Source organism: Glossina fuscipes, unplaced genomic scaffold (assembly GCF_014805625.2).
Source record: "Glossina fuscipes isolate IAEA_lab_2018 unplaced genomic scaffold, Yale_Gfus_2 27, whole genome shotgun sequence".
Lineage (NCBI taxonomy): Eukaryota > Metazoa > Arthropoda > Insecta > Diptera > Glossinidae > Glossina > Glossina fuscipes.
In genome coordinates, this window is record NW_023998422.1 from 9,906,202 (window position 1) to 9,915,808 (window position 9,607).

Below are 9,607 nucleotides of genomic sequence, written 5' to 3' on the forward strand. Positions count from 1 at the left end.
CTTTTCTCAATTTTAGTAAATTTCAAATTTATATATAAAAAAAAAAACTTTACTTTGTGCTCATCTGTGGCCCGACCCATCTCCTTCACCTCCCATTCATCAACAATTACACAATTACTCGTTCACACTCAGTTTCAACAGATATGGTCATGAATTTCCTTTAAACGGAAAAAAACTTTGATGTTGTTTTTGGGTAAAAAGTATAAAATAATATGTATGTACACTTAGATATATAATGTTATTGTCAATTAAATTACAAATTTATTACTCGATAATTGAAGCGACAAATAAATAAATGAATACATTTGCAGTAACCATCGCTGAACTGAAAGTACAATTATGTTAAGTTTGTTATTCCATTGCAGCATTCAGAAAACATGTCGGCATCGAAGAGTTCGCAATATATATATTCTATATATATATTTACATATATATATTTTTGATCAGTTTCATATTCTACTAATTAAATCTAAGGACATTGGGTTGCCATCGTCTGCATTTGAAAGTCTCATGGCTGCAAGTGTAAAAATAAAAACTGACGCTTACTTTCCTTACAAGCTGGCATTATACGCTTAAAAAAATAAGATAATTTGGCAAGGGGAGCAGTAAATCTCTAAGCATCTATCGGCGGCCCTCGCTAAACTTTTGCTTCAAAAATGTCAACTTTCTCCTGAATATGCGCCATGTTGCGCAAGGCTTAGAACCATAGTTTAGGCAAATTCGTTACAATTTTTCTAAAAATGTCCTCCAAGTAAGTAAGATCCTAACAATAGCTCATAAGCGGTAAAAAGGGAGAAACACTAGGTTTAATTTTTTCTTTAACGTCTATCTGAGCTCGACCAGTTTCCACTCGATTGCAATCGACGTTCGTTGGCAACGACGATTTTATCCATCGTCTACACTCCATAATATTTTAACTACAGATATTCCACTACCAAGTTGATGTATGGTTTCCATTAGTTTTGGACGGATGGGTTTTTCAAAAAGTGGAAGACTTCTCTTAACGGACAGAAAATTCAAGCCATCTTTTTTACTTCCAAACGTAAATCTTTCACTTCCTAATCACTTAATAATCCAATCTTCTCAATACAGTTTTTATTTTGTTTCGAATCGAATTTTTGTAATCAAATTAAATAATTGAAAGTATTTGAAGTTTATACTCCCTTCGAGCTCTTCATCTTACGCAGTCTTTTTGCTGCTATCGACGCAACTTTGGCTTCCGGAAGTAAAAGCGCAATGCCATAGTTTATGTAGCTTAATGCTCTGCAATGTTGTTTTCTACAGCGGGATTGGTATAAGAAATAATACAGTCGCGACACTGCGTTAGAAAGCTTAATCAAAGAACAAGATGACAGCGCAGATGGAGAGTGAGAGGGAGGGGGAGAAAGAGCACAATAATCCACTTGAAATGCCACTGAAAACGTTGGAAAGCTCTTGTCGATTTTACAAGACATAGACATAATTCATCAAAGTAGGGTGTTCGGCTGATTAGAGAAAGTTCAAACTATCTATAATCTACTTCTAATCGATTTAAAAAAAAATATTTCTCACAATAGATATAGCCGCACAATCCAACTTAAATATTGATCTTACCTTTTGGCCACAGTATTAGAAAATCCATGATATTGAATACCGTGTTCGCTTTAAACTTCTCAATTGATCATATGAATTTGTGACTCGTTTTAAACCGACTACTAGTGCAACGGTTCCGATTATGAATCAAAAATAAATAAGAACTCTTCGCGTAAGGCATTCGAGATTCGTTGTAAGGCGAATATAGTTAACAAACTTGTAATGTGGCCGCATGTACATATGCAAAGGAAACCGAGCCAGACGATCAATGGAAATTTTGGCAAATTCCAAATATTACAAATTTTCACAACGAATTCATTTTTTTTTTTTTTTTTTTATACACATTAAAATGCTTTTCTATCTTTGTCTATGTAGTTACTTAGAGCCTTTCAGTGATCATCTGCCGCCACAACTAAACTGTTTGAATTGTCAATGCGAGCGATATGTCGTTGACGTTCATGATGATGATGATGATGATGATGATAATGAGGATGACAAAGATTTCAGTTATGTATGGCATCTTAAGTGCATTTTTTTATGCGAAATAGAAACAATATTTATTGTTAATTTAATTTTTTTAATTTGTCATGGCCAAGCATTCTGTACAAAATCAAAATACTCAGGTATGCATATATATATATACACATATTTATATGTGCAATTTTTTATCAAAAAGTGCTAGGAATTAGTTGAATCAAAAAATAATTTAATAAAACGGTCATAATGACGCTTTACTCCTAAATTTAGTTGTGTACGGCAGCAAGTTTACTCGTGAAGTTTGATCTCAGCGTATTTATGGACCTTTGTATATGGAATATGGAACAATCTTTATTAAGATATGTCCAAAACCTTTCAATTTCATTGCCGAACTTTCGTTTACAATAGGAAGTAAGGGGAAGCTACCTGTGGGTTGGATGAACTATTTTTCTACCATACCTTTAGCTGCAAGGACGCATTTAATATGCGACTTCAAGGCGGTAGATCATGCTTGGTTGTAGGTATAGTGAGTGCTCAATCGATAAAGGCGGAACGCTAGCACGTTTACTAAGCTGCGGCCCGGTCCTAACTCTCTTTCTCCACTTCTTTCTGATCATCACCGTCCCATGTGTACAGGGGACACACAGTGCGTGATTGCTCATAAAAGAGATAAATAAAAGTATGCACATAAGCAAAGTCTATCTATCCTATCACACGTATTCTATATTAAATACTTTTTCAAATCAAATTATTATACCATGTGAAAACACTTTGCGTATTTATGCATTACTCCCATCTACATTACTTTCAAAAGGATTACCTGATTTTACAATTAGGAGAAAAATGTGGTAATTAAACCTAAGGTACGATGTAAGATTGCTTCATGGTGAAGTTTTGCTGAATTTACACTAATGAGCGAAATTTGCGGAATAGCCGTGTTTTCCTCTTTCCTCTTGGTAATTGCGGGTAAGCCTTATTCTTGAGGTTACACTCTCTCAGGAGAGTGAACTGAACAAGTTTCCTATCAAATTTATATTTCTAGATAAACTATTAGATCGGCATCCACGATGATTTTAGCAGATTTTAACAGATACTTGACATAAAGCTACGAAGAAGATATCTGCACGAACAAAGAAACAGACAAACATGGTTAAACGGATTTTATCTTCCGTTTTGATCAGGAATATATACATATAGATTTTACAAGATTTCCGAGAAATATTTCTCGGTACTACCAACATTTGCCCAGCGCCCGGTGTAAATATAAGAGCTGGTATGAAACTCTATATATATTCGAAGCCGGGGTTTTGAAAGCTTGCCTTGTTAGAGACTTATCAAAAAGCTTGTCTGTAAAGAAGGGAGGATTTTTTTTCACCTGCTCAGCTTTGTCTAAAAAGTCGAGAGATTGGCAAAAATCTCAACATCTCCTGTGAATGACTTAAAATTACCTTTCGATTATATTACAAGCAGTTAAAGCAAATTCACAGTATTTCCAGCAAAAATCTATAAACGAAAACGTGAAAGAGACTAATGATTATATATAGATGACTTCGAGCGTCATATCGGCCACAAGAAGTCGGTCATCAATTTTGACACTGGCCCGTTAAAATCTAGGATGGCTCGGCTGTGCAATCAGATGGCTGTGGTTAGCAAGTTCCGTATCACAGTGGACTGGAATTAAATACGCAAACCACTCTATTAGGAAATTCTAATATATTCCCTGTACTTTTTGATCATAGAGTTACCATATATAATGACCGCAGTAGAACTTATGCTCGATTTATCAAGTGTTCTTGAACTTTATGGTAATAAAGTTCATGCTATGTTTTGTTTTTAATAAAAAATACGTTTTTTGGAAAGGATTTTGCACCGCTGGCCAAAAAAAATAATCAAAATTCGCAGTGAAACCTAATGTGCAGCACAATAATGAAATAGAAAATGCAAAAGAATTTCCGCTTAAAAAAGAGGAATGTTATGTGGGCTTTCATCTAAATCAAATATTTTTACAATATAATAACGCCATACAGGTGTCAGAATTATAATTTACGACTTGATTTATAAATGTGATCGTGTATGCAAGTAATAATCAGGCATGTTTGCATAAAATGTTTATGACATGTTTAATGACAATTCTAGTCTGTTAAGGCGTTCACTGGAGTAAAGTCCTAAAAGCTTAGGATATTAAACCGAAAGTAAGGCGTTTTTCTTCTTCTTCTTTTTTCTATGTAGTTTACAAATTGTATATAATAACCTTGATTTTTGTTTTGCAAATATTAGCCATACATATGGACACATTCACTTGATGCGAGCTGTCAATATTGACACATTTATGCAAATAATACGTCAGCACAGTCTGTATAAATATGGTTGTGAGTCAACTGTTTGGATTCGCACTAATTTTTCTTTTTTGTTTGTTTTGCAATACAATCGAACTGAAGGTTGTGTTTAATTTTTTACTAGCGCCTTGTGGCACAGCATAGAGCTAACCAAAGAATAACTCAACACAAAGACAGAGTGACAAAATTAATATGTATTATCCATGAAACAAATGAAAAAACTTTTTCGCACCCTGGGGCTTCGGGGTGATTGTATATAACCATTGAATTATCTAATTTTTAAGCTTGATTTGAGGCCAGCAAAAGGGATCAAATGCCTTAAATCATGTTTGTGTGAAACATCCTAACACACCATAATCGAAATTTTCGCATAATAAAGAATACTTAAATTAAGAGAGTCTGCTCTCTAAAGTTTTATACGGTGACCTGTCGTTTTGTCTTGCTCACGTAAGGCAGGTAAAATATTATTTTAATATTTACTATTTATTTATTTATATATACAGTAAAAGCTCCTTATTTGCGGGGGATACGTTCCATAAAAATGCCGCGAATACAGAAACCGCGAATACAGAAACCGCGGATACGGATATGTAATTTATATGGGATTATAGGGGATACGTTTCTAGGTGAAAAAATAGAAAAAAAATCATATCTGTAAAAAAATCAATTTAATTGAATGCGAATGTGTATTTAGTATGCAATTTGTTATTTAGGGAAATTACTTAGGTGATACGAACTAGATTTAGGATTTTCGCAACAATACTTTATTCACTGAGTAATAAGGTTCCTTTCACTTTATTTGTTTACATTGTCAAAAACCGCGAATAAAAAAATTTATAGCCGCGAATATGGGAATTGGTCGCATTTTTTTCATTCGCGAATAGTGAAACCGCGAATAAGGAGCTTTTACTGTATTTAAATACACCATTAGTTGATACAACTAACGCGAGGTAGATTATTAACAGTAAATGCAGTCTGAAATGATTAAACCGAGTAAAGAAAGATTCATATTTCCCCCGAGTATAGTAAACCAATTAATAAGCAATGACCATCTCTCCTGTAATTCTCTAACTTAAAGTAGATCACCGCATTTAATTCAGTATTATTAACAAAGATGATTATAAAGTAAGAATAAAATATTTGCCCTAAATTAAGACTTGCAAGCATAGTTAAGTAGCAACAATTAGAAGTTAAACCAAGCAAGAATGAGACAAAGCTGCATGATAACATTTTTTAAGAATGAAATCAGGGGAGTCTAAGATTCGCCCTAAGACGGATTACATTGCGTTGAGGAGTCTTCTTAATAAGGTAAACTAAGCAAGGCCGACTTCACGTAATCGCTTGAAAATAAAAAGTAAAAATAATTAAATTCTGATTTCTTCTGCACTACGACAACGGAAAAGGGATGAAATTCCTTGAGACTCTTGTGGGAATATTAAAATCAAGTCTACTAAGCAAGACTGATGATGTAGTAAAACGTTTCAATAAAAACCCTATTCCAAGAACGAACCTTCTGTGCTCAAAAGTAGGTAAATGGGTCAAAAGTAAACGCTGTTCATAGGGAAATAATGTTCTATTAGTATCTCATCGTAGTCCTCTCAAGGCAAACAGGAGAAATTGTGTCTTGATTCCCTTAACCATATCAAAGTAATTATTACAACTGATAGACCAGATGATAGACGTACATTCAACTAATGGCCTTACCAAAGCAGATCTTTTGTTACGTAAGAGTCTTCAAAGTACTTCGACTACCTTTTAATGACACTAAGTGCCATGATGTCGCCTTGCATGCCACAGATTTTGCCATAAACTTTACTAGAACCTATTGAGACGTATACTACTTGAAAATTCATCGATTGGCCTGACTGATAGCACTACAATAAAAAAAAAAAACAAATTGATGTTCATTGATGTGGCAACTGTGTTAGATTTAGACCAAACTTATTTTAAACTTGTTTTTACAAAGATTCAGGCGGCACAAAAATTTTTTGCTTACCTATTAATTAATGTTAACTTAGTATGTTTATCTTAAGAGATGGTCTAAAAGACACCGCGACATCTAAGATCTTAATACTGGCGGAATGATTAAATGTACAGAAATAGAAACAAGTAACAATGCTGCAGCCTGGCAAAGGCCGACGATTCGATACTCGACACAACTTTGCCTAATACAATCATTCATTTATGCATACGTCACATAGGATTTTTATTAAATCCCCCATATCGGAGGATAATCAAAACGTCTACATAGTCCAAATTAAACTTTGTGGTCATAAACGAATTCGCTTCATTGGAGTTGTGCGGTGCGTTCTAAAAAATGGACCTATGTGATCCAGCTTCCCTCTAATTAATTTACTAAGGATCAATTTTCATGATAAAATATTAAAAATTAAATCTTTTTGGTATTTGCGTGGGAATGGCAATGCGCAAGAGGCTTGAAAAATTGCTCTATCCGATCCAAGGTTTTCAACCCAATTTAGAATTCTGCTTCTTAGCGATTTTTGTTACAGACTTCTGAAAATTGCACTATTTTTTCATATAACAACCTTTGAAAATAAGGCGTCATATGGGTCGTGGTTGACAAAAAGGGGCTGATCCGAACAATTTGAAGTGGCGTTAGTCCTGGGTCAAAGCCCGACAGTGCATCATATTTTATCAAAATGTTTCAAAAATAGCGACCTGCGGGCTGAACCCAAGAGTACATGGTCAAGTATTAGAGGAACGGATTGACAGACGAGGTCAGATTGATTCAGAAAATCGGTATAATAAAAGGCTGTCCCTTACGTCCGAACAAACTTAACACATTGCGCACCACCGGTATAATATATGACTCCATTCGATTGCAGTTAAGTGTCAGAGCATTTAGGCGTAAATTTTGCGACAAGAGTTACTTTATATGTTTGTTATAAAAATATAATATTTTGGAATTTTTAATTTTAAAAGTTTTAATAAAATAAAATAAAAAACAAAAAAATCTTTATACCTTCACTTCCCCATCCAAGCGCATATACATTGAAAAGTAATTGAAAAAAAAAAAAAAATTGCGCAAAAAAAAAAATGATTTTTAACATTTAATTATAAACCGGTAAATACAAGAACATCTTCAATGAAAGTTGTTATAAAGCGTACAGACGCAATGCAATGCACAGGAATAGTGCAATGAAATACAGCACCCAGTGGCATTTTGTTATTGTTCATGTTCTTGTTTTTTGTTGTCGTTGTTGTTGTTACAAAATTTTAAATCATAAATAGAAGTAATTAGTGTTAATTGCCAATCGTCGACGATCAATTAACATTTAGGGAATAATTGTGTGACAGCAGATGTATGTAAACTTTGAACATTTAATGTAATAATGATTTTTGCAATAATAATAATGATAATAATAATAATAATAATATCTTTTTTCAATAATAATTTTCCATATTAAACGGTAGCATTATGTGCTCACCGTTTATGTTATGTTCGAATGCCATTCAAGCGTAACCTTGACAATATTCATATGGTATCCGTTGCAGATAAAAATAAACGGCTCATAAGTGTAAATAAACCGCATATGAGATGATCAAATAACGATGGAATTATGACAACATTCACTTTCGAAAGCAATTCATCTTTCAAATTGTTGTTATACAAAAAAAGACAACAACAACAACAACAAGAACAATAATAGCGACACCGGCACCAACACTAATAGCAGCCAGGCATGATGATGAAGGAAAATATAGTTACAATTATCTTGCGGTTAATATGCCGTCACAATGACATCAGAATTTTTGCTTATTGTTTTTTTTGTTTTTTTCGTTTTATTTATGTAAATAATGAAAATAAGAATAATAAAACTACTGACAGATGCGAAAACATAAATTATATGTAAGATCATAAAAGAGTTGGGCGCATAAAAATGGATATATTTGTCTACCAGTGCAGTTTATTGTGTGCAAAGGTTGTTAACGCAATAAAAATGATTTCAATAAAAACAGACAGATTTCTCTTCTTCTTCTTGTTTATTTAGTTATTAGGAAAATTAATTTATATGCAAATAATTTATGAGTGTCGCTAGCAGCGTATATGTGTCCAAAAGTGCTATTGTTCATACTGCGCTATGTTGATATCGAAAAATGATTTCAATTTGGGTTTTTTTTTTTTTCTTGGAAGCGGTAAGAAATCAGAATGTAAACAAATGCTAAGGCGAACTTTGAATACCCAACACCACGACTAAATACATAGACAAATAATAATAATTATAGGCGGATGTTTGTCGTTTCATTAATTTTTCTTCTATGGATGGTAAGCAGTTGCTGTTTAATAAAAGACGACTTTCTTCCTTTTTTCAATATCTACAACTGGACGGCCTTTCATTTGAAAGCTAACTGAGGGAAGTGAACGCGAAGTTTCAGTTTTCTATCTTAAACGTATCCAAACTACTGATGGCAGATGGATGGACAAAGGTTTAATTTCTTTTATAATAGCTTTTCCTTGGGTATTTCTAGTACTCTTAAGAAAATAAATGTAACATTTTATTAACATATCTATGGGGTACGTAATAGAAAAAAGAAAATTTTAGCCATATATTACCACCACAACACCACGTATAGAGGACATGCATGTCTGAAGTTGTGTTGTTTTATAGCCTTCACAACAGCCGTAATACCAATACATATTGACGACGTTCTTACTTTGCCCAAACGATGCACAAATGAACGACTTTCTTTCCAAAACATATCTCGAATATTACGAATCGTACGTTGAACGCCAGGACACAGCCCGGACAGACGTACGAATGGATGGACAGAGAAGCTTATATCGATTCGGAAAGTGATTCTGAATAGATTGGTGTAGTAAGAAATGTGTCGATTTCAAATCTCTCTGGATGTTGCAATCCATCCGGATGAACTTATACAAGGATGTGTTGTACTGCAAATAATGTAGGGTATAAAAGTTCTGTAAATAAGTTATTGTTAGAAGTTGGCTAATCGGTAGTTCGCTAAAAAACTTAGCCACAGGAACGTTATAAAATAGTCTACCGCTCAGTTAGCGAAGAGCAGCTTCGCAGTTTAATGTACAAAATTAGTTTGTCCAGCTGAGGTAAGCAAAAATGCTAGAATTCAATGAAGATAATAAAGAATAAACTGACTGCACAAAGATCCCCAACCACTATTAAACATGATAGTTTTCATTGTGTATTGTGCAAGCAATAAGGATGAATACAAAATAATACGCA